This window comes from Emys orbicularis, chromosome 2 (genome assembly GCF_028017835.1).
Source record: "Emys orbicularis isolate rEmyOrb1 chromosome 2, rEmyOrb1.hap1, whole genome shotgun sequence".
Classification (NCBI taxonomy): Eukaryota; Metazoa; Chordata; order Testudines; family Emydidae; genus Emys; species Emys orbicularis.
The window spans coordinates 231,025,603-231,051,077 of record NC_088684.1 but is presented as its reverse complement, the minus strand read 5'-3'; the positions used below and the strand labels follow the sequence as shown (position 1 = coordinate 231,051,077).

Genomic DNA, 25,475 nt, shown 5'->3' with positions numbered 1-25,475 from the left:
GTTTGAGGGAGGGGTGGAGAGGGTACATTATCAACCAAATTGGTGATGTCTGTGGCTCACCTAGTAAATTTTTAATTTCATTGTTAATAGCGGTTCATGTGAGAGAGAACTAGGTGGAGACCTCACAATGTGATTCAATAAAAAATATTAGCAGAGCTAGTTTATAATTTTCCAACAAAATGACTTTTTGACAGAAAAGGCAGTTTGACACTTTCCCATAGTTTCAGGTTCTGACAGTTTCAATTAATGTTTTTTTGATTTATGAAAAACTTTTGAGAGAATTTCATCATTGTGAAAAAAACAAAAGTTTTTCCAGTTTGAAGCAACTTTTCGTTTTGAAATATAAACTAATTATAACAGAAACTTTAAATTGAAACAACATACTTCAATTTGCCCTGAACCAAATATTTTGTTTGGATTTTTGGTTCATGAAAACTTTCAAGATTTACACTTTGTCCCAGGAAAACTTTTGTGGGATGGGAAAACCTGCTTCCTGCCCAGCTCTATATCAAGGCAAAAAACATTAAATTACTAGAAAGGGAGTGTGAGCTAACGCCTAGAGCAGGGAAACTGGGAATTATACTCCCCAGCGTTGTGTGACTTGAGCTCACTACTCCCCCTGTAAACTGGGTCTGAATCCTTCCCTTTCTCACAGGGGTGTCACAGCTAGAACTATGTTACATGCAGGGGTATGGTACGTCATTTATAACGTTGCTCCCTTTGCCAAGTGGTGGTAGATTTCAGGGCCTTGTGGGTCAGTTTCCCATTTGGTGCAGTGAAGTGGTATTTATCTTACTGTGTTTTGTTTATATAATGTACACAAGTGCTGTTTCCTTGAGCAGGGATGGTAATAAACCACACAACAACCTCCTCTTGCAGAAATCTTAGGTAAGGCACCTCGTCTTGTTTCAAGAAGGATCTACATTGGCGCTCTGTCTCTCTCCAGGGCTCTCAAAACTCACCCAGATCCATTTGGGTTAATAACCACTCTGCGTCCCTTTTGATCCCTCCAACACTTTGCACTTTAGTGCAAGGCTCTCCTTAGAGCACATTGTCTGGAAAAGGTGGCTTGGCCATTTAACCATCCTCATGCACCTGCTCTGCTTTTAACCCTTGTGCACCTGCTCTGCAATACAAAGGAAGTTCTGTCAGGAAGGTGAATGTTTTTACCCACACCATTTCCTTAGCTCTCCGAGGGCATGCACTGCATGGCATCTGTGACACTGAGCCATCGAGGGTTAAGCAACCAGCAGACTAAGGCTATGTATGCACTGTGCACCTTACAAGGCAAGGCTGCCCTGCTGCTCTTTGTTCCGGGAGAGAGCTCTCCTGGCAACAAAACCAAACCACCCCCCAACAAGGGGCAGTCGCTTCATTGATGGGAGAGTAGCTCCCACTGTCCACACCAGCACTTTTCGGTGTCAAAACTTTTGTCATTCAAGAGGGGGGGAGGTTTCACACCCCTGAGCCACAATGATGCAAGTGCCAGTGTAGACAAAGCCTAAGTGACGCAAAATCAACCTTTAAGAACATATTAGAGAAGTATTGAAATGGCAAACAGGGCCATTTCTTGTAAATAGTTCTCAAAGCCAGGTTAAGTAGACTAAATTCTTTGAAATGTAAACCTGTATTGTCAAAGAATTAGAAGTTACATACTAATTGTATTTGTTTACTTTGATAAATTTCTAACTTGTAAATAAACTTCTATTCATCTGTTACTATAGTCTATTGATTCAGAGATCAAAAGAATATTAACAGTTAAATGAAACTTGGGGTGTAATAATATCATTGTCTATATTTCTCTTTGAGGTTTGTAGTAAACTGTGAACTGCTTGAATGGTTAATTACCTTATGCTAATGAATGCAGCTAGTTACCAGTGTGTGCCTAAGAAATAGAGATTTACTTCAAAGCAGCCACGTATTGTACGGGGTGGCCAAACTTACAGATCCTCCAAGCCACATATGCTAATACTCAGAAGTTTGAGAGCAAGGTGCATCTGCCAGGGCACAGGGCTTCTGCCCTGCAGCAGGGTGGTGGAGTTTGGGGCTTCAGCCCCATGGGAGACATCTGTCAGTGCTTAGGGCTTCAGCCTCACTCTTGCTGAAGCCCCAAGCCCTGGCAGGTTTCTCCCATGGGGCTGAAGCCCCTAGACCCCCTCCCACTGGGCAGAAGCCCCTAGCCCCACTACCCCACTGCAGGACAGAAGCCCCGAGTATCCCCCTACCCCCATTTGGTAGGTGGAGAATGGTGGGCTGTGGTGGGCTCTGTGTGCCACACTTTAACTGTAAAAGAGCCGCATGTGGCTCGTGTGCTGCTGTTTGACCACACCTGGTATAGTACCTATTCTACATCCAAGGAATGCCTGTTGTGATGTCTGCTGTCAAGAGGCTATCAGAGGCTATAAAAGAACTCTCTAGTGCCTTATCCTATTTATCTCAGATCTGCTTAAACTTTGTCAGGGGAAGTTCAAGCCGCAAGACTGAGGTCTCCAGGCCTGTGCTGGAATGTCCCTGCAACTTCTCATGGAAGAATTTGAACAAACTCTACACATGGACTGCCTATTGGACTATAACTTACTGAATTGATTCTGGAAGGACTTGTATAAATAAGCATCCTCACCATCTCTACCTAAGAACTTTATTCATATCTGTATGTATAATCTTTTAACCACAGCAACTCTGTTCTTTTCTTTTTTAATAAATCTTAGATTAGTTGATAAGAATTGGCTGTAAGCATGTATTTGGGTAAAATCCAGGGCTGGCCTTACCATGAGGCGAACTGAGGCGGCTGCCTCAGGTGCCAGACTGGGGGTGGGGGGGCGCCACTAGGACCCAGAGTGTAGAAAATTGTCTGCTGCTGGTTAATATGTATTCTCTCTGCTCTAGATGCACAGAGATGGTGGAGTGCTGTGCTGGAGGAAGGAGGGCACAAGAGATATAACAGGCAGGAGAAAAGGTGAAAGGGAATAACAGAAAGCAGCAGGAGCTGCAGGGAGAGAGAGGAGGAGGAGCCTCTTATGTACCTCTCTAGCATCCCTAGGAGGCTGGACTGATTAACACCAGCTTCTCGGGGAGCTTCCTGTTTCATGCTGCTTCCCTGAACCCACTTGAGGAGAACAGGCAGTCAACTGAAGTAGCAGGAGCCAGTTAGGCCCTTAAGATGCTGATATCTTCCCTTCACTCAGGCCCTGCTACCAGCCTGCTTATTTGTCCCCTTCAATTGAATGTTGAGAGCCACTATAGCTGGCACAGAACAGCAGTCATGAGTGAAAGAAGAAAACACCCCTCTGGGGCAGCATTCAGAAAAAGAAAGAAAGCAAAGGAAGCTTTTCTATCTAAGCAGGAAGGAGCTCTCCTGAGATACATAGACACAAATGTTCACGGTGAGCCTTCCGGCCCCAGTGAGGATGTGAGTGGTGAGGAGATGCCTGATCTTCCAGTTAGTCAGAGTGCAGGTAACCTGGCAGCTACTGCAGCATCCATATCTCTATCTCAAATGGATGTAACCATACACATTCCTGAAGAAAAGTGTAGATCAGAGAAGAGTGTGGTGGAGGCGCAAGAAACAGCTGCTGCTGAGTTTAGTTCCTTAAGTCTAGATGATCCAGGACTCTGAACCCACTTGAGCAGTAGCCTGAGGGACTTCCTTGTACTGTATGGCCCACAGCAAGTGAAAAACTTCATCTTCCCCAAAGACAATGAAAATAGAAGTTTCCACCCAACACATTACTGGTGTGAAATCCCCAATGGTGACAAAGTGGAGAGGCCATGGCTTATGTACTCAAAAACCCAGAATGCTGCATACTGTTTTTGCTGCAAACTCTTCCAGTCTAATTTTCCAGCCACGTTGGATTCTACAGGAACAAAGGACTGGAAAAATCTGGCTAGAAATCTGGCATGCCATGAGAAGGCAGCAAATCACCAGAGAGCATTCCATAGGTGGAAAGAGCTTGAGATGAGACTAAGGTTAAAGGCCACCACAGATGATCATCATCAAGAGAAGATTGCATCAGAGTCTCTTTACTGGCAAAATGTTCTGAAAAGGCTCATTGCCATTGTGAGAATGCTTGCTACCCAAAACCTAGCACTGCGTGGCACTTCAGATCAGCTGTATGTGCCAAACAATGGAAACTTCCTTAAAATTGTAGAGCTGATGGTTGAGGTTGATGCTGTACTCCAGGAGCATCTAAGAAGAGTCACCACCCAGGAAATGTACGCACAGCACTACCTTGGAAAAACAATTCAAAATGAGATCATACAGTTACTGGCAACAAAAGTCAAAAGAAGATTGTGGCAGATCTGAAGTCAGCAAGACATTACTCTGTTATTCTGGACTGCACACCTGACATCAGCCATACGGAACAAATTACTTCATTGGTGTGTTTTGTAACAACAGAACCTAGTGAAAATGTCCCTGCAATGGTAACTGTCAGACTGCATTTTCTAGAATGTATTGACATTGATGATACTACAGGAGCTGGTATGACAAATATGCTTCTTAAAAAGCTGGAAGATACGGGAATTGCGATAGCTGACATAAGAGGTCTGGGCTATGATAATGGTGCCAACATGAGAGGAAAGAACAGAGGAGTGCAGACACAGATCCGAGAGTTAAACCCTTGAGTTTTTTTTGTCCCATGCAGTTCTCATTCATTGAACTTGGTGGTCAGTGATGCAGCATCAGCTTCTAGTGAGGCTGCTGGATTTTTTTAATGCAATTCAAAGCATCTATGTATTTTTCTCTGTATCAATTCATCGATAGCAAATTTTGAAGCAACATCTGGGAACATCCTCTCTGACACTGAAACCACTGAGTACCACACAATGGGAAAGTCGAGTGGAGGCGATAAAGCCTATCAAACACCAAATTGGGAAGATAGATGATGCCATAGTTGCAATTATGGATGATAACGCTATGACAGGAACTATTTGTGGGAGAACAGTGACAGAGGGAAATGGAATCACCAGAAACATACATAACTTCAAATTTCTGTGTGGCTTAGTGTTGTGGCATGACATAGTGTTTGAAATAAATGTTGTAAGCAAGAGACTCCAAGGTGTTGACCTTGATATATCAGGAGCAATGGAACAACTGGACAAAGCAAAGTCATACCTACAGTCTTGCCTGTCAGATGCGGGATTTCAAAACGTTCTGAAGAGTGCACAGAAGTTGGCAGAGGAACTTCACACTGAAGCTATTTTCCCACCCATTCAAGTATACAAGAGTCACCAAAGAAGAAGACATTTTGATTATGAGGCACAGGATAATCCCATAAGAGACCCCAAACAACAATTCAAAGTTGAATTCTTTAACCAGGTGCTAGATTGTGCAATACAGTCAGTTGAAGAACGTTTTATGCAGCTCAAGGAACACAACAGCATATTTGGGATGTTGTATGATATTCCAAAACTCCTCACTATACCTGAAGAAGACCTACACCAGCAATGCATGGCACTAGAGACAGTGTTGACACATGATGACATGCATGATATTGATGCGAGTGATTTAGGTGATGAACTGAAAGCCCTTTCAAGATGCATTTCAGCAGGATCAACTCCAAAGGCTGTTCTGGAATATATGTGCACAAATAAGATAACCACCCTCTTTCCAAATGCTTTTGTTGCTCTGTGCATACTTCTAACACTTCCTGTAACAGTTGCCAGTGGAGAACGCAGCTTCTCCAAGCTGAAGTTAATAAAAACACATCTACGCTCCACAATGACACAGGAGAGGCTGGTCGGCCTTGCAACCAGGGCCGGCTCCAGGCACCAGCTTACCAAGCAGGTGCTTGGGGCGGCCACTTCGGAGAGGGGCGGCACGTCCAGCTGTTCGGCGGCAATTTGGCGGACGGTCCCTCACTCCTGCTCGGAGCGAAGGACCTCCCGCCGAATTGCCGCCGCAGATCGCGATCGCGGCTTTTTGTTTGTTTGTTTGTTTGGCTGCTTGGGGCGGCCAAAACCCTGGAGCGGCCCTGCTTGCAACTATCTCAATAGAGCATAAGCTGGCCCAGACTGTGGACCTTCAGCAGGAAGCAGTTCAAATCTTTGCAACCAAGAAGGCACGGAAAGCACTACTTTGATTATTCAAACAGATAAAAATGCCAGTATTTACTATGCAGACAAGAAAAGTTACATTTGCTGTTCAGGCGTTTGAAAGTTAAGTGTTACTTAAAATTTTGGAACAAGGCATTCTAAGTTGTTAGTTCTCCTTTATTGGGGTAGGTAGCAGAGCAGTACCATGAGAGGAGTAGAACAAGAAGAAGGCAGAATTGAGATCTTTCAAAGTTTTGGCCCAAGTGAGGGGAATTGGGGCGTCATTTGAGCTCCCCGCCTCAGGTGCCAAAATGTTGTGGGCCGGCCCTGGTAAAATCTGAAATATTCATTGACCAGGTGGGTAATGTGTCTGATCTCTTGGAACTGATAGAACATTATATATGGTGAATGAGACTTTTTTAAGTAATCCTCATTATATTTGATTTGGCTTTCTGGGTGGGAGCCAAAGGCTGGATTGCTTAAGGGAAACTGTATTTTTGACTTCTTGGTAACCAGTAAGGTATTACACAAGCTATTTTGTGATGAGTTTGGTGAATCTAATTATAGGAATAAACCACCAGTTTTGGGGATCGTCTGTCCCATTCTTTGCAGTTTGCCCTGATTGAGCAATCTTAGGCCCTATCTACACTGGCAAGTTTCTGTGCAGTAAAGCAGCTTTCTGTGCTGTAACTCCTGAGGTGTACACACTGCCAAGCCACTTAGTGTGCAGAAACTGCACAGTTGCAGCGCTGTAAAAAAAACACCCTGACGAGAGGCGTAGAGCTTTCTGCGCTGGGGCTACAGTACTGTAGTGCCAGTGTAGACACCATGGTCGATTCACAGTGCTGCGATTGGCCTCCACAGGTGCCTGTTCTCACCTCTCTGGTCATCGGTTTGAAGTCTACTTCCCTGCCCTCAGGTGACCAACCGTCATCCCCACCCCATAAATTCCTTTGGAATTTTGAAAGTCCCCTTCCTGTTTGCTCGGTGATGTGTGCAGTTGTCTCAGCGCATCTTTCCAGGTGGCCATGCCTGCTCCACACACCAGGCGATCCCCTGCTTGGAGCAATGCTGAGCTGCTGGACCTCATCAGCATTTGGGGAGAGGAGGCTGTCCAGTCCCAGCTGCAGGAATTATGATACCTATGGACAGATTTAGCGATGCATGACAGAAAGGGGCCATAACTGGAACACACTGCAGTACAGGGTCAAACTGAAGGAGCTGCGGAACGCCTACCACAAGGTGCAGGGGAGGCAAACCGCCGCTTCGGTGCTGCACCCACGAGCTGCAGGTTCTACAAAGAGCTGGACTCGATACTCGGCGGTGGGTGACCCCACCTCCACCGCGAAGACCCCTGTGGAAACTTCGGTGGCTCGTGTGCCAGTTGAGAGTGGACCAAGCCAGGCGGAAGAAATCTTGGACGAGGATGGGGAGCACCAAGCAAACATGCTTCAGGCGATACTAGCTCTGCAAACTGAGCAGCTCCGTGCCCATCCTACCCTGCAGCCACTGTCTCAAAACTCTTTCCCATGCTCCCCCCCAGATACCGCCAACACACTCTTACCAACCTCCTGGCTCCAGTCTATACCCGCTGCATTCCACTCCTCCCCCATCACAGTCCAGCACTGCGGACTCCCACTACCCACTGCACTCAACACTCATCCCTCTGCAGTTTGGCCCTGCTGAAGTACAGCACCCGCTGCATTGTACTCTAGAGGAGAAGGTTGGATATGATCCTTGAACATAAACAATCTTTAGCTGTCCCAGGACCCCACCTCCTCCTGGGACCTTCCCTTCCCCCATCCCCCTCACTGCTGATGGTTTTTTGTTTGTTTGTTTGACTCTCTCCTCCGGTTATTTTTTAATAAAAGAATTGTGTTGGTTTGAAAGCAATCTTTATTCTATTAATTGAAAGCAAGCAGAGCCCTGCAAAGCAACAGACAATTATGTTAAACCTTCATATTGCATCGTCTGCACCAATCACCTCCTAGCATTACAAGCACTGCACACCCGAGCATAGCAACAACTATTAGTGGCTTTCAGCTTCAAATTGCTGTCTCAAGGTATCCTTGATCCTTATGGCCTCGCGCTGTGCCCCTCTGATGGCCTTGGTCTCTGGCTGTTCAAATTCAGCCTCCAGGCACTGAGCCTCAGCAGTCCAGCCTGAGTGAAGCTTTCACCCTTCCCTTCACACATATTATGGAGCGTACAGCACACAGCTATAAACATAGGAATATTGTCATCAGCCAGGGCCAGTTTCCATATAGGTAGCACAAGCGGGCCTTTAAATGGCCAAAAGCACACTCAACAGTCATTCTGCACTTGCTCAGCCTGTTGTTGAACTGCTCCTTGTTGCTGTCAAGTTGCCCCATGTATGGCTTCATAAGCCATGGCATTAAGGTGTAGGTGGGGTCTCCCAGGATCACAATGCGCATTTCAACTTCCCCTATGGTTATCTTCTGGTCTGGAAAGAAAGTTCCTGCTTGCAGCTTCCTGAACAGGCCAGGGTTCCGAAAGATCTGTGCATCATGCACCTTTCCAGACCAGCTTGCGTTAATGTCTGTGAAACGCCCACAGTGATCCACAAGTGCCTGGAGAACCATTGAGAAATACCCCTTGTGATTAATGTACTCGTGGGCTAGGTGGTCTGGTGCCAGAATTGGAATATGCGTGCCATCTATTGCCCCTCTGCAGTTAGGGAAGCCCATTTGTGCAAAGCCATCCACAATGTCACGCACATTGCCCAGAGTCACGGTCTTTCGGAGCAGGATGCGATTAATGGCCCTGCACGCTTCCATCAACACAAGCCCAATGGTTGACTTTCCCACTCCGAACTGGTTAGTGACCAATTGGTAGCAGTCTGGAATAGCCAGCTTCCACAGTGTACTCGCCGTGAGCTTCTCCAGCGACAAGGCAGCTCTCATTCTCATGTCCTTGCACCGCAGGGCTGAGGCAAGCTCATCACACAGTCCCATGAATGTGGCTTTCCTCATCCGAAAGTTCTGCAGCCGTTGCTCATCATCCCAGACGTGCATCACGATGTGATCCCAGCACTCAGTGCTTGTTTCCCGAGCCCAAAAGCGGTGTTCGCACCTCCGTGAATGCCACAAGCAATCTCGTGTCATAGCTAGTACGCATGGCGAGATCAATGTCGCACTCCTCTTACCTTTGTAGTTTAAGGAATAACTCCACTGCCACTCGTGATGTGTTGGTCAGAACAAGCGGCATACTGGTCAACAGTTCGGGATCCATTCCTGCAGCCCGAAGAGGCAGGGCGCACAGTTCACAAACCGTTGAAAGATGGTGCCAAATGCAGACGGAATCACAGGGATTGCTGCGATGCAAAGCAATGCATCACGGGGCATTGGGACAGGACCCAGGATGCCCCATGACCCCCTCCATCTTCCCACAACTCTTAGCAGCAGAAGAGGAAGAAATGCTCTGTGGGATAGCTGCCCAGAGTGCAGCACTCCAAATACCGCTGCAAGTGTGAACACGCTATTGCGCAGGTAGCTGACAGTGTGAACACACAACAGCGGTTTCCCTTCAGCGTGCTCTGAGCGACACTGTAACTCCAGGAGCTGTAACTCTGCCAGTGCAGACATGCCCTCAGTGTGGCCCCTCCATTGACCAGGGTCAGATCATCCTAACTCAATCTATGAAGCATCCTCCTGGGTGCTTAAATATCAGTGACTCCTAAAGTAAACACCAATAGCACCTTTTGCCATAATACAAAGCATGTTGAGATCCTGGGATGAATGATGATGTTGCAAAACATTAGGTAAAGAATGAGCTCCTTAGTAGCATGTAATAGTTACAGCTCTGTGTTCTGAAATCACTTAAAGCCAGTTAAAACTATTAGCAGTAAAAGTGCACAGCTGCATTTAAAAGGATAAATTGTGTTAAAAGTAAATGTGCTTACTTGATTCAACCTCCTCTTTGGCACATGCCTAGATCTGGTCAAAAGGAAAATGGAGATTCTGCTAGTTCAACTGCCTTGAAAAATGTCTGAAGACTAAATGGAATCTAGAGTGTAAGAGTTTATTTTAAATAGCAAATCATAGATTAACACCAGCAACTTGAAGTTATATCACCAAATCAAGGCTGTTTCCATGGGAACACCGCTAATTCCCAAGAACGCTGTCAATGCACCAGTAAAAGCAAAAAATAAAAAGCTGGACCCAGGCTTTACACTGTCAAGCTTTGTTATAATGGAAAAGAGGATGTTTACATTTTGTGATATAAGAACGTGAGTAAATACAAAGTCCCAGCCTGTGAGCTGCCCTTGACTTCTATTGAAGTCCATAGGGCTCCAGGGCCTTCAGCAACTTGTAGGATCAGGCCCATGGTATATAATTTCCAGCTACTCTAGCTGTACTGTGTCAACTCTCATTACAGCAGATGGACTCTGCTAGTGAAATAGTTTTCATCAATATAGTAAATCTGACCCAGTCTGAGTGATATCTTTTCCAGTTAAGATTATGACTAGTAATTGAGAAATAGGTCCAGTGATTGAAGGATGTGGAAGTTGGGGATGTGGGGGAGGGAGGAGAGAAATATTTCACCCCCTCCCCCAAAAAAGGGGATAGAAAGTAGATTCCTTCCTTCCTCCCCTCTGCCCTGAACGTACAGCCTGAAAGGAGCATTGAATAGAAAAGTAAAGCAATGAAAATCAGAGCTGTGCCTAAATTAGCTCATTTATTATTTATCCATCTCCTGTTTACCTAACTGCCCCTCTCTTCTAGCTAACAGCAGGCTCTCCTCTGCCATTGGCTCTCACTGTTATGGTGTGTGCCCCGGGGTTCAGTGCCTGGCCCACCTCTTCTCTGCCTTCCTCACCATCTGACAAACTGCACCATATCACATCCTGCACCTATCCCTGGAAATGCTGGGACAAATTGCCTCATCCTCTTCTCAGAAATCTCTTCAGAGGCTTCCTGTCCATTTCAGGCTCCAGGATAGCTGTTCCCTCTGTAACACTCAATGGACATGTCCCTTGTCTCCCTGACAGCGCCTCTTCCTATTATCCAGTTCGTTCCCCATACTCCACAAATATCAAACTTTCTTCTGCCCCTCTCTTTCCTACACTGCCCCATTAATTGGAATAGTCTCTCTCCACTTAATGGCAGGGCCGCCCGGGGGGGGGAGTAAGTGGGGCAATTTGCCCCAGGCCCTGGGCCCCGCAGGGGCCCCACGAGCCCTGGCCTAGCAGCAGTCCGGGTCTTCGGCGGCCCCGCAAGCCCTGGCCCGGTGGCGGTCCGGGTCTTCGGTGGCATGGGGCCCTTCAGTGCTGCCGAAGACACGGAGCGACTGAAGGGCCCCCCTCCGCCGAAGACCCAGACCGCCGCTGGGTGAGTACAAGCGCCGCAGCTCCCCCGCTTTGCCCCAGGCCCCCTGAATCCTCTGGGCGGCCCTGCTTAATGGACTCCTTACCTACCTCAAAATTCCACCTCAAGAGCCATTCTTCCTTTGGCCTATGAGTCTTCACTTTCTCAATAGAATCTAATATGGATGTTTTGCTATCTCCACTTGTAAGGAAAATATTTTTAATCTCATGGTTCTGTTCTTTAAGACTGCAATTATGTAGGTATGGCTTCAATTTAATACAGTAATTTTTTTGTTGATAGGCAAGTGTGTTAGTGGTACATTGTTCCAGAGTTTTGTAGTGAAGTGCTGAGCCTCTGGGAAGGATTTCACTAACTGCTTGCTCAAATGTTGTTTTTAAAGATACAAAAGGCCAAATGACCCCCCCCCCACACACAATTTTTTAAGGCAAACAGGCACAAGATGTGGAAATATATACATCTTTGTGGATCCAAACTTGTGGTCATAGTTACCATAATTGTGTGTGAAAGTCAGACATTTTGCATATACAAATCAATATGTAGACATACTTTGACAAATTTATGCCATGATCCCATAATCTGACCCACACAGACAGACCCCTGCACTTCTGCTTTGCAGAACTAGGGCATATGTATTACAATTTTGGCAAAAGGTGAAATAGACAGAAAAGGAAGAGCGAATGAACCTTGGGACAGACATAATTAAGAGATCCAGGAGTTGAGGAGTGTCAATTGTTTCAGTTACAAAGAAGGAGCAGTTAGATAAACTGAGACATTTGTACAATACTCAATTTGCATGCACAATGGCAGGAATTGTGTGCGCAAATGTGTGTGGTCCTTGGGTTTTTGTTTTTAAATTCTGTTCTATAATCCTGTTTTTGGTACTCTGAGTCACATCTTGCCATTAGACAGTTAGATTTGAAAATTTTGGCCAAAACACTACACATGGCTGCCCTGACAAAGGGACTTCAATATGAGTACAGGTCTGGCCTGCAATGACTATGGAATAGAGAGATCTTTCTATCTTAACAAGGGAAGTGGAAAAGGAAAACACGGGCTTGAAAAATGCAGATGTTTGTGCCCACAAATCAGGTTGTACTGCTTTAGTAATACTCCCCCTAGTGGAAATGAAAATGTTATCCTGTTACATAATATAACATTTAATGGCTATAGCAAAACTCTCAATGCCAGCTATTTGAAGTAGGGTTACCATACGTCCGGATTTTCCCGGACATGTCCGGCTTTTTGGTCCTCAAATCCCCGTCCGGGAGGAAATTCCAAAAAGCCGGGCATGTCCGGGAAAATAGGGAGGGGTTGTGGGGCTTGGATCTGGGCTGGAGCCGCTGGGGCTGGCGGTGCTTGGCCGCTGGCCGGCGCCGCTCGGCCAGGGCCGGGCCGGAGCCGTTCAGCTGGAACCGGGGCCCGAGCCGAGCCGGAGCCGCTGGGACTGGGGCCGGGGGTCCTCGGCCGGCGCTGCTCGCCCAGGGCCGGGGCCGGGCTGGAGCCGCTCGGCTGGAACCGGGGCCCGAGCTGAGCCAGGCCGGAGCCGCTGGGACCAGGGCTGGGGGTGCTCGGCCGCCGGCTGGCGCTGCTCGGCAGGGGCCGGTGCCCCGGGGCTTGAGCCGAGCTGGAGTCGCCGGGGCCGGGGCCAGAGCCGCCGGGGCCGGGGCGGGCCGGAACCGGGGGCGGCCCAAGCCGAGCCGGGTCGGAGACGCCGAGGCCAGAGCCGCTCGGCTGGGGGGGCCAGACTGGGCCGCGCCTCCTCGCGCCCTCCCGCCACCACCCCAGTCCCAGCTTACCTGCTGCCTGCCTGTTTCAGGCTTCCCATGAACATTTGATTCGTGGGAAGCAGGGGATGGGGAGGGGCAGGGGGCGGAGCGTTCAGGGGAGGGGGCAGAGTTGGGCGGGGACTTTGGGGAAGGGGCGGAGTTGGGGTGGGGCCAGGGCGGGGGAGGGGTGGAGTTGGGGCGGGGCTGGGGCGGGGAAGGGGTGGAGTTGGGCGGGGCCGGGGCCCCGTGGAGTGTCCTCTTTTTGTTTTTTTAAAATATGGTACCCCTATTTGAAGTGGTTCTTATTTCATGGCTATGATGTAAGAGGAGAGTTTTATTGTCTCATTTTAGGTAATAGTCTGTTATACTCTGAAAAGTGACTAAATGTATTGTAGCAGCAAACTTGCCTGCTGCAGCTCATTCTGTACACAGGGTCATGGGATGGTGCCCCAGCTAGTGCCTAATCCTGCACTTCTGATGCAGGCAAATCTCCCATTGCTTCACTGATTGTCTTGTTCGGGAGAAGGATGTAGAACTGGGTCCCTTATTTACTGTTGAGCTGTTCAACAGCTGTCCCCAGTTAGTCAGGATTGTCCCACTTATCTGTCTAGGTACAAAATGGCCCCCACACTGTAGTATCTGAAAGCCTCATAATCATTAACTAGTTTATCCTTGCAACACTCTTGTTTTTATATTTCAGACTGGGAGCTGAGGACCAGAGAGATCCCACAGGAATGGCAGAGCCAGGAATTGAACCCAAATCTAGTGCCTTAACTGTGCAATGATAATACATTCTCCCAGACTCACTAAAGAACAAACTAAAAGTAGGCAAAGAAAACTGCTGTCAGTTGGCGTAGGAAGGTAGCAGTATATGCTATTTATTCACTATAGGCCCAGTCCTGAAATCCTAACTGCAGCTGCACTGAAGGATTTTCCCAAGTAGGTCATGAGGAAAGACTTTGGGATTTGGATCTAAAAGAACAAGTGAAGAATAATACTTAAACTCAACAACAATAACAATATATTAACATTTTTAGATGACATGATTTCTGAATGTCTTTGAGAGAGATTACAAAGAGTACTTTTGCTGCACCAACTTTTCAGTCCGTGCATGCCTGATATGCGTTAGTATGGGTTATGAACTGTGTATAATCTTTCTCTAATTTTGTCCAGGCAAAGAAAAGAGCATTACACTTTTCCCAGTTTTAGGATCATATTATCAGAGATGACAAAGTCTCAAAAAAACCCACCTCCATCCCCCAGAACACCCCCCCAACAAGGAACATATCAAATATTAAATCAGTATTAGCACTTACTCTGTGTATTAAATAAGCTGGCTTAATACAGCAAAACAACTTCTGTGAACATTTGCATTTTTAATTAATGTAGTTTTCTTTAATTTGATTGGATAGTGCAAAATGTATGTATATGTATATGATGTATATGTTAGTGCTATTTGTATTGCTTTATACTATTTAAAACAGAAGATTGTTAAACTTATCTTCTCAGATTGTGTCTCTTTTTTTATATTAATGGAAAATTAGTAACAAATTTAGGTAACAAATTAATGTGCAGGAATTTTTTTTTTAGAAATGATTAATTTTAAAAGAATAATGGAGATTATTCACAGAAAGCAAACTTCAAATTTTCTCTTCATAAAAACTTGCACCAGAAACCTGATTTTTCCCTCTCCCACCCCAATAAACCAAGGAAAAGAGACCTTCCTACCCCCGCATCTGTCTCAGCACAGTGAGGGCTTTTAGATTGCTGAACAGTCTCTGTAAACAGCTTGTGAATGAGCTGCATAAGAAGAATTATTTGTAAATAATTCGACAAATAATTTTGAATAACAAAATCAACAAAATTATACCTTCCTTGTGAACAGAAAAAAAGCTGAAATGTGTTAGAGTGAATAAATTATTTAATCTTAGGGGTTTATAGTGCCACCTATCACTGAAGTATCCGAGTGCCTTCCACATTAATAGCAAGAGCGATGTCCCTAGTGCACTTTCTGCACTCGGACATCCTACGATGTTCTCCCATTATGCGGTCAAACCTCTGCTTGTGGTAGGGTTTGTTTTTTTAAAATTATGTATTAATATACTTTTTTTGTAGTTTGCTTTGTTTGGATTTTTTGGATTGGTTGGGAAATTTGAGGTAGAATGGGGTGTCAGTGTGATGAGCATTCTGATGGTGAAAAAAGGAAAAGGACAACTATGTAGTTAAGAATAATTATACTCAACTCTAGTATTAAGTTCAGAAAGGTCCTTTTAGCCCCTGGTACAGAATATGAATGGGGAGAAGCTGTTTGTATTAACTGATATTCCTTCTTTCATTAACCAATGTTATTCAAAACTACATTTCCATTATGGGTACAAATGCTCACTAACTACCACTCACCCATCACATATTGCACAATACCACCACAGGCCATGCTCAATATGCCTTTATGGGCCACACCTGCATCAGGCCACTTACCCACTATATAGAGACCACTGACTGTGCTCCTGCCTATCTTAGCTTCCCTGTACTTCTGGATCATATTATCATTGGTTTGGGCTGTTGCTAGTTTAGGCATCAGTAGTCTCTTAGCAATTACAGGCCTACAGTGAATTTATATTTCCCACATACTGGTCCAAACTGAGGTGCCAGAAAAGCCTCATGTGGGCCCTTTCGTGAAAGTGTTTTTCAAGGGTGTAAATTCAAGATGGGATTAATCTGAACAGGATGTGTAAGAAAAAGCAGGTGTAAATCCCAGGCACAGTGGCTGAAAGAATGAGACTGATGAGGAATGTTACACTGCTAAGTTCATGAAGGCTAGCAGGAAAGCTGCTCACTGGTACAACATTCAACACCCATTAATGGCAAGTAGCTAAACCCACATCACCCAAAGCAACTGTTGTAGCTGCTCAAGCCATAATACACAAGAACCACAGAGAAGGTCACATTGATAGCATTGGACCATTACAGACTGCCTTATCGGTGAAACAGATACATTATCTGATCTACATTAAAATGTATTTTTCATATAATCAATTAAAATATATATTTAAATATTCCAAAATTTGAATTTTTAGAATGGTAAAACATAATATAATCCATGTATTCAGAGCTAGATATTACAAAACATTAATAATGTATTGCACCGATACACTTGATATAAAACTATATTACTGATACAGGTATAACATATAGTAACTATACTAAGCTAATTACTTAATAAAACTCAATAAAGGTCATTATAAAATGATGGGAAAGATTCACTTCTCTAGGGTTGTACAAATTGCATTCTTCCAGCCTGAGTCCATGGAGCTAGCTGTGAGGAGGAGGAGGAGGATCTGGGGGATGCAGAAGTCAATGGGGCTCTGTGCAGGTGTCCGCCTGCGCAGAGCCGATTATAGTCCCTGGGGCCTATTTTGGCCACTTGCCCCACCACTGAATTGCTGTAGTGTGATTTTCCCTGTGACACTGGAAGACCCTCTCTTGGACAGGCCCCACCCCTTTTTTGCACCCAGATCCCTGGATGACTAAACAGAGTTAGACAAATTTTAAATAGTTTGGCACTAAGCCCTTTTTTCTGACTAACACTCAGTGTACAATAGGGGGTGCGTAACAAAGATGACTACTGCTGGCCAGGTGTCAAGAACATAATACTTAAGTGTGTTTGAACCATTTGGCATATAAAGAATGTACTGTGGGTGAAATTTACCACTGCATCAAGGACCAAGATGAGACCTATGCACCCCAGCAATCCCACTAAAGTCCTTCAAAATAGGGCTTAGGTGGTATTTAATTCATGCATAGCCCCTCTGCACAAGGTGAATTTCATCCTAATTACTTAGGATGAATTGGAAAGGGGAATAATCCTAGACTTTAGGTAAACAATCCACAGGAGCAGCAAGAAACAACTTTTAAAAAATATTATTGCTCTGCTTTTTGGATTCCTCACTACTCCTGCCTCTATATTTTCCTCTTTATGCTAAGGCAGTATTTGTGTATAAATATATAACTTGATTTAACCCAAATAGGTCATTTTCAGTTTAATAATATAGGTTCCAAGCCCACCCCATAAGAATTTGTGCAAGTAATTCTGGATGTAAGTAGCCCATAAAATTGATCTCTAATCTAAGCTAAAGAGCACTATCTTGAAAAATTGATACAAAAACTATTTTAAGATTTGGCACTTAAATCTCTCTCTCTCAAGTACATTTTCAATATGTCATTTTTCTTCTTCACCTAGGACAAAGTTGTTTTTGGTTTTTTTGGAACACCCAATCAGGGGTGAAAGTAACTTAAAGGACTTACCGGTACTCTGGAGTCCTGAGCAGGGGGTGGGGCCTCAACTGGAAGGGGCGTGGCCTCAACCAGAAAAGGGGGGGCCTTTAGAGCCTGGGGCCCTTTAAATCAAGATTTAAAGGGCCCCGGGCTCCAGCTGCAGTAGTGGCGTCTGGGAGCCCCAAGTCCTTTAAATCACTGCCGGAGCTACCAGCATTTAAAGTGCCTGGAGCTCCAGCCGCCGCTACCACAGCTGGGCCCCAGGCCCTTTAAATCGCTGCCCAAGCCCTGCTGCCGGAGCCAGTGGAGATTTAAAGGGCCCGGGGTAGTAGCAGCAGCCGGAGCCCTGGGCCCTTTAAATTGCCACCAGAGCCCCGCTGCTGCTATTCCAGGGCTCCAGCTGCGGGGCTCGGGCCGCGATTTAAAGGGCCCAGAGCTCCAGCTTCTGCTGGGAGCCCCAGGCCCTTTAAATTGCCCCCCTGGGGAAGCCAGTCTCGTACGGCATACCGGCTCTTGCCAGTACACCGTACCGGCCTACTTTCACCTCTGCACCCGGTCAAAAAGGGACCCATCCCAGCCTGGTGCAAATGAGCGAGTGAGGAAGGGTGGGTGAGAGAGAGCAACAGAGGGAGGGGGGATGGAGTGAGTGGGGTGGGGCCTAGGAGAAGGGGTGGGAAAGAGTGTTCGGTTTTGTGCGATTAGCAAATTTGCAACCCTTTAAGGTGCAAGTTAAGCATTCACTGGAAATGTGTTTAGAAGACTCTAAAACCTGTGGAAGCAACTGGAGCAGATTATTGAGGCCAAGGATTACCTGGTTTGATAACTAATCTGAAAACTGATTTTAGCAGCAAACAGTACAATGGGGAAAGGGATTTCCATGACTTAGAATTCCACAGAAAGACTTTCCATACCCACAACACAAAGACAGTGGTCCATAGGCTGCCAGCATAGCCTTTCAACATCCTCAGTGAAATGAGATTTCCATTGTCTGGATCTATGTGAAATGGATTTGCTGAGCCTTGGAATTACTTAAAAATCCTGCAGGATGTAGAGACACCTAATTTAGATTTTCTAAAACACTTGAACATGATCTTCATTGATACAGATCCAAGGAAATGAGCATCCAGTTACCTGAAGCACCTAGAAGGGGCTGGTGATTAAACAATCCCCAGATTGAGGATTTTCTGTTATACAAAAGCAACCACAAACGTTTTTCCTTATTCCTGAAAAGTGTGGACAGAGCCTTTCAGGCCACAACTAGATTGTGTGTTTCTTCCTGCGTGAGCTTTTGATAAAGGAGAATCACAAACTGAATTTGTGGAAAAGAAAATCTGCTGGGATGAGTAAACAATATTTTGCCTTTATAATTTAGAAAGCAAAGTCCTCCTTAAGAGCTACTCTTGGGAGTTTAAAGATTTCATTTATAGTTTCATCAGCTCCTAAAACCCCCCAATATTTGTATATGGTACAACTTGGGGCTTAGGGCTCCCCAAATGGACAGACTCCAGGCGCTCTTCTGTTTAGCAGGCAACTGTTTTAGGATTTGGGATTTTTTTTAAAAAAAAAGCTGGATCCCGCAAGTTCCAGGGGCTGGGTACATCTGTGTTGTGCAACGGCTCGGGTTTGCAACAGGAGCTGAAATTTTTCTTTAGACACTTAAATTTGTGAGGGGCAAGGAAGGGGGTAGATTTAACTGCCGGGCTCCAGGTAGTAGAACCGTGTGCTATCAGCGCTATTGGACCGGCATTCACCAGCTCCACCTAGTGAGATGGTGCAGTGTGGGGCTGAGTCATACCAGGAAATCTGGGGAACCAGGGCCAAAAGTGCGCTGGGGCTGGGGTTTTTACTGTACTCCTGTTCCAAGCTGTGCCGAGGCCCGGATTCATCCCCCCCGGAGAAGCCAGGGGGCCTTGGGCTCTATGGGGATAGTGCAGCTCGGGGACCAAAGATGCTCAGGATCCAGGTTTGACGATTTCCTTGGGAAGCGGGTCGGGGCTTCGCAGGCCTCTCACCTGAGCCCAGGGGCCGGAGCCGCCCAGGGACACCCACCCCCCGCCGCGCTCCCGGGGCCGGGCCTGGCGGAGCAGGTGGGAGGGAGGGAGAGCCCCGCCCCCGCCTTCCCACCGCGCCGCTCGGCACCTCCCGCCAGCCGCGACCAGAGCGCAGAGCCGCGGAGGAGCAGCGCCCCGCGGGTCTCTCCGTCGCTGATCGCGGGGAGGTCGCGGCGGCTGCGGTAGCGCCGGCAGGTCAGTGAGCCAGGCTGGGGCGCGCCCTTGGCCGCACCTGGGCGTGTGTGGTCCTGCCCCCGGGCCCCCCGCCTGCTGCCAGGGGGCTTGAGGGCAGAGTCCGACTCCCGCGCTCCCTGAGGGGGCACCTCGGTGCTGCTCGGCGCCGGGCTCCGCCTCCCGTCCTCAGCCCCGCTCCGTGCTCCACGCCGAACTTCCCCGGGCGCGCAGGGGACTCCCTCGAGGGAAGGTTCACGCCTGGGGTTTGCTGCCACCCCGTCTCCCAAACGGGTGGGCTGGGAACTCGCTGCCTGGCCAAATGCAACTGGTCGGTGTTTCCGTGCAATGCAGCCTGGGAAGCGCTTGGAGATGTGGGGCTGGATTCCAGAAGTGGAAAGTGCACTGGGTAGCGCCCACCACCATCGCTTATCTGTATCTTAAACACCTGAGTGGCCAGGCCCTGCCTTCCGAACAGCCTATGTTCTTATACACCGTCCTGTTGGTAACAGATATTTAAATGGCATCTTTGGCATGAAAATGATACACACTAGGTGTGACTGCTGAGTACACTCGGGACTTTTCTTGCAGTTTCCAGCTTCTAGGTGGATCTACTCACCCTTCTTGTTTGTCCAGCATTTTTTAATTATTAGCTGTAGTGGTTATATAAATAATTATAACTCCCTTACATAAAGATATAAAACAGCAAGGACTTCAATGGGGCCAAGATTTTGCCCAAGGTGCTTCAGTCCAAAGCCAACACAAACTGAAAACCGGGATGGTGGATGACCGGTAGCGTAGCTGTAAATAAGAGGGGAGAGAGTATGGCCCTTTGAGATGTAGTGTCTTTCAGCAAGCAAGAGGTACAGTGTGGCTGGTTACAATGTGGATTTCATGTTAGTTACAGATGTAGTTAGCATCAGTCTTTTTTAAAAAAAATCTCTTTGAATCAGAATAACTTGTAAGAACTTATAAAGTTCCCCCTTTTCCTGTAGTTCTTAGCATTTGAACAAGATTCCCAGGGTATCTGGCATAATTATTCTTGAATAATGTTAAAAGTTATATTAAGTGCATATAAACAGAGAAGTATGTGCGTAAAACTATTGTCCTTAGTGATTTAGAATTATCCATGTTAGCATAGCATATCAGGAGAGTATATAGCTAAAGGATAGCTGGAGGGTTTTTTATACTTCAAATGTTGAACATTCATGAGAGTGTGAGATTATGTCACAGGCTGTAGGGGGGTTCGAGGAAATGTGTGGTTGTGTAGTTACAGTTAAGAACATCAGGAGTTCTAGGAATAGGAAAGAGGCATCTGGGCCAAGATGCCAGTCCTTTTTTGGTTTGTTATTGAAGACTGAATAGTTCTGGTTAAGTATTTTAGAATAGTAACAAAATCTTGCTAAAATTAAAACAATTTTCTGTATGGAAGTAAAAAGGGTAGTTACTTCAAAAGAAGAAAGGAACTTCAGATATATGGTAGGCGGTGGTCATTTCTACATGGAATAATCATGGAGCAGTCTTTACTTAGGGTCTAAAGTTTCCAAATGCTTCCAGTGATATAGAAATATTGCTTGAAATCATCTTCATCCATAAAATTGGTAAATATTACTGCGTATGTCATGTGATGTTTTTATTTAACTATCTATTAATATAACTGATCTTTTAACATCTAAGATGGCATGTTTTACAGACGTGTGTGTCTTTGTGTGTGTATATAGATGATGTGAAAAATTAAATGAAACAGGCTCATAAATCAAAAATGGAAGTTTAACTTTTTCTGTTAAATCAGTGTCTTTTGTCTTTTTAGTTTTATATAATTTCGTAACTTGAATACAGTCATTGTTAAAACAAGGAAATGCAGCTAGGTTATTACTATTAATTTAACATTATAAACATACAGCATAAGTTGTCTTTGGGCAAGTTTTGCTTTGCCATAACAGTACATGTAATACCTAGCTGCTGAAATATTTCAAAGACTGACTACTGCTTCCCTACAACCTTCCAGGCATAGAAGTTCCTAAACTCAGTAGAACTTCTGTATGTGGTTCACTTGCATGGAAGGGCAAGCCACAGAGAAGCTATGCAGGGAGATTATGCAACTCTATTCTTTGATACCTCTCTGCGTTAGCTTGTGGGGGTGGAGGAGTTGTTGGGCATATGCCGGATGCTAGTGCAAGTCAAATACGTGAATTCACTGGCCTAAACATTGATGTGAACGGAGTGCACAATGAGCATGGATACTGCTGCAGTCCATGGCCTTTAATATATTTTGCATGATCTTGGGTGAGGAGGGAAGAGTCTGTTCTCCCTCCTTCCCCGCCCCCATCCTTTACCAAGTTCCCCTGGACAAGACTCTTTTACTTAAGCTTTGCACACGGGTTCAGAATTCCTCCCTAGGAAAGAATTATTCTCATGTTTTGTTGTGCTGTTGGTTGTTTTGCCTTAGATAATGATGACAAATTAAATATGGATTTGGCCCCAATCCTGCAAGAAACTCTGTGTGGGTGGATCCTTATACCCACACAGAGTTCCTTACAGGAATGTGGCCTAAGATATTACATGCAACCCATTGCCATGTTAATGCAACACTGTTATTGATTATATGCTGTTTATATTACCTACGGGCTCCAATCAAGATTGAGACCCCATTGTGTTAGGCACTGAACAAACTCCTATGAAAACATGGTCCCTGTCCCAAACACCTTGCAATCTGGGTATGAGACTGTAATTAAAAAAACAAACACAGTTAAAGCTATTGTGCTTTTTACTGTCTGTTTTTAATTATTTTGGAATTACACAGATGTTATGATAGGGGCTGTATACGTTTTTAGATCAATAGAAATTTGGGCCTTAATCTTGCAAGCTACTTCATGTAGGCAGATTCTTACTGACTTTAGTGGAACTGTGCACAGGTGCAAGGGTCTGCTTAGGCTAAATTCAGTGCAGGGTCAGTACAATAGGGTTTTTCATTCTGTGATCACACAGTAGTGAAAAATGCAACATAATACTGAATTTGGCAAATAATACAGTCTAACAGCAAGGAACTCCATTTCTTTTTTTCTGTATTGCTTCTCCAATACGAAAATGTAAATAAGCTGAATTTGTGTACTGATTTCTGAAACACGGGATGCACATCTGGCATGTCTCATTGTCTGTTACTGCATATATATTGTATTGTCATATAATGAAAGACCCCTGCTGGAATGTATCCTGATTTAAAGTTACTGCTAACTTTGAATTTTCTCACTCTTCTGCTAAAAAGGCTATGTCTGTTATTACAATACTTATTCTTTTTTTAAGTTAAGATCTGCAGTTCTTTTTAAAGATTAAAGAGAGACAATATAAATAACTTATTTCAATAAGCACTTAAAATCAGCATTTATCTGAATGTCTCATCCTAAAAAAGAAAAAAAATTCACCTCTGGGCTGGGACTAAGCATAAGAATTTCGGCCTGAAGGTAGATATTTTAGAAAGTCAAACTACTGAAAATAGGGGCTTAAACTGAAAAAATGATATCTTAACAATAACTATCTAATGAATAAGTGCATTCTAGCAAAAAACTCCAGAGCTTGATGATGGTTGTGCAGAACACAGAAAGATATTGACGTGGTTAAATACTGAATCCATTCCCGCATCAAACAGAATCAGGGATGTCTGCATTCAAAAGTAGTAGCACTACCTATCAAACTGCTTTGTATGCTGGTAGTAATCTGTTTGAGGCTTGAAAGTGAAATAATCTTGTCTACAAAAGATCTACATGTTTCATAGGCTCCTGTTTCCATGGAGGTGTCTTCCCTGCAATTACTGACCAGGTCTACCTGTGCTTAGCTATTAAAACTAGATGAGAACAGGCATTAAAACTAGCAGAACCTTGCTTTTTCTCCCTCTAACTTCCATAATTTATTGTTTCTGGATGAACTTGAACATCTGCTCTATTATTATGTGAGCATGTTAGACCATTAGTTTTAAAATGTCATAAATCACTGCACAGGTGAAAAGTTAGGGTATGTTACTGCTGCAGGAAAATTATTTTCTTCTTGCACAACAGAGCTCACAAAGTCCAAGCTCTTTAGAGAGTATAACAACTGAATATGGCTTGTCATTTTTCAGAGATCAGTTTTGAATTAATCACTATGTTAACATGGCTATTATAGCAACACCTGCATTACTCTGTCATTACCTGGTTCTTAGATTATTGGAAAATTAAAGGATTATGTTATTTGTAAATTGCATTACCGTAAATTACTGTGAACATTTTCCTCTCTGGAAAATTAAGGAAGTCAGAAGTGGAAAATGGTTATACAGTTCTGAAACTCAGCTGGTCCTGATGAAACCTAAACAGGGCTTCCTAGTTTTTCATCCACAGGTGGTATTTGGTCAGGATAGTCCAATGACTGTCAGAGTTCATAACAGTGGTGACTGATGGTATAACCAGTTCTGTACCTGAAAACATTCAAAGAGCTTTGGTGAATGCTTAAATCGGTGAGAAAAGTATGTCCTATATATGCTCATAGTTTTGCAAATGTTCATAACTTTAGGTTGTAACCAAGTGCCTTCAAATGGACTCATTCACTATTAGATACATGTCAGCTTGAAAACTTTAAAGCAGCCATTGGAAAACTATTATGTGAAACAACAAAAGAATTTTCATGTAATGTAGAAAACATTTTCCCCATGCTTTGATAACACAAAAAACAGTTGAATGTATTTTCTTCAAACTTTCCAAAAATATCCACCTCTGGGCTAGCACCAAACATGAGGAGCCTGATTCTCCATTGCTTGGCACATTATGTTGTGCATTGCTGTAATATTTACCCAGAACATAGAATATCAGGGTTGGAAGGGACCTCAGGAGGTCATCTAGTCCAACCCGCTGCTCAAAGCAGGACCCAATCCCCAGATAGATTTTTGCCCCAAATCCCTAAATGGCTCCCTTCAAGGATTGAGCTCACAACCCTGGGTTTAGCAGGCCAATGCTCAACCCACTGAGCTATCCCTCCCCCTCTCTTAGCTCTGTGCACAGTGGATGTAAAATGCTTTTGGATCAGCATGGTAGCACTTTGTACCCTCTCTGCATAGGGCTAAGTGATGACATAAGGTGCAAGGCATGGAAAATCAACCCCAAGAAATTTGCAAGATACAATTCTCTGAAATTTATAAGGAAATATAATAGCATTTTCCATGATAAACTCCTAGCTCAGTGTTGACACTGACACTTTGAATGATCAAGAAAGCTGCCAATTGTGTCTGTTTTGCTACTTAAATATAATGAAATATGTATCATTTACATTCCTGGCAATTTCAAAGTCTTTCTGGTATGGTAAGTTAGGGAGAACTAGAATTACAATATATGCTTGGTTCCTATAGCTGTGTGAAAGCACACACTTCCTACTAGGTTAATACAATGAATTAATTTACTGAGATAGTATCTGCTTAAATAGATCTATTTCATAAATTATAAGCATGATGATATGACTGTTGAACCACTTGTTAACTGTATCACATTTTACCTTTGTTATAAAATCACAGACAGGACTGCAGCATATGGCACTAGATCATAATGTGTTTGGACCTTTGTTTCTTTGCTTACTCCCTTGTTAAAAGGCACTGAAGATATGTTGCCTTCTTTACTAGCACAGTATTATGCAATGAAAAGTGTATATACTCTCTGACACTCCTTGCTGTGTATAAAATAGTACTGGCTGCTGTTAGACTTTTTGCTCAAATCAGTTACACTTTTAAAATGCACTTGGGAAGACTGTTTTTCTTTTCTTCCCTGTATAAAATCTATGTGCCTGTTAAAGTCATCATGCAAATATACAAGAAA

General features: G+C 44.7%; 1 protein-coding gene across 1 annotated transcript in view; it reads left to right on the top strand.

Annotated features, from left to right (window-relative positions):
- Nucleotides 1-19,583: 19,583 nt before the first annotated feature.
- WIPF3 (WAS/WASL interacting protein family member 3) overlaps nucleotides 19,584-25,475 on the top strand; it is a 49,937-nt gene continuing 44,045 nt past the window's right edge. The window contains exon 1 of the mRNA XM_065398449.1: nucleotides 19,584-19,668. The gene's annotated coding sequence lies outside the window, so the exon portion shown is untranslated. The remainder of the gene's footprint in view (nucleotides 19,669-25,475) is intronic.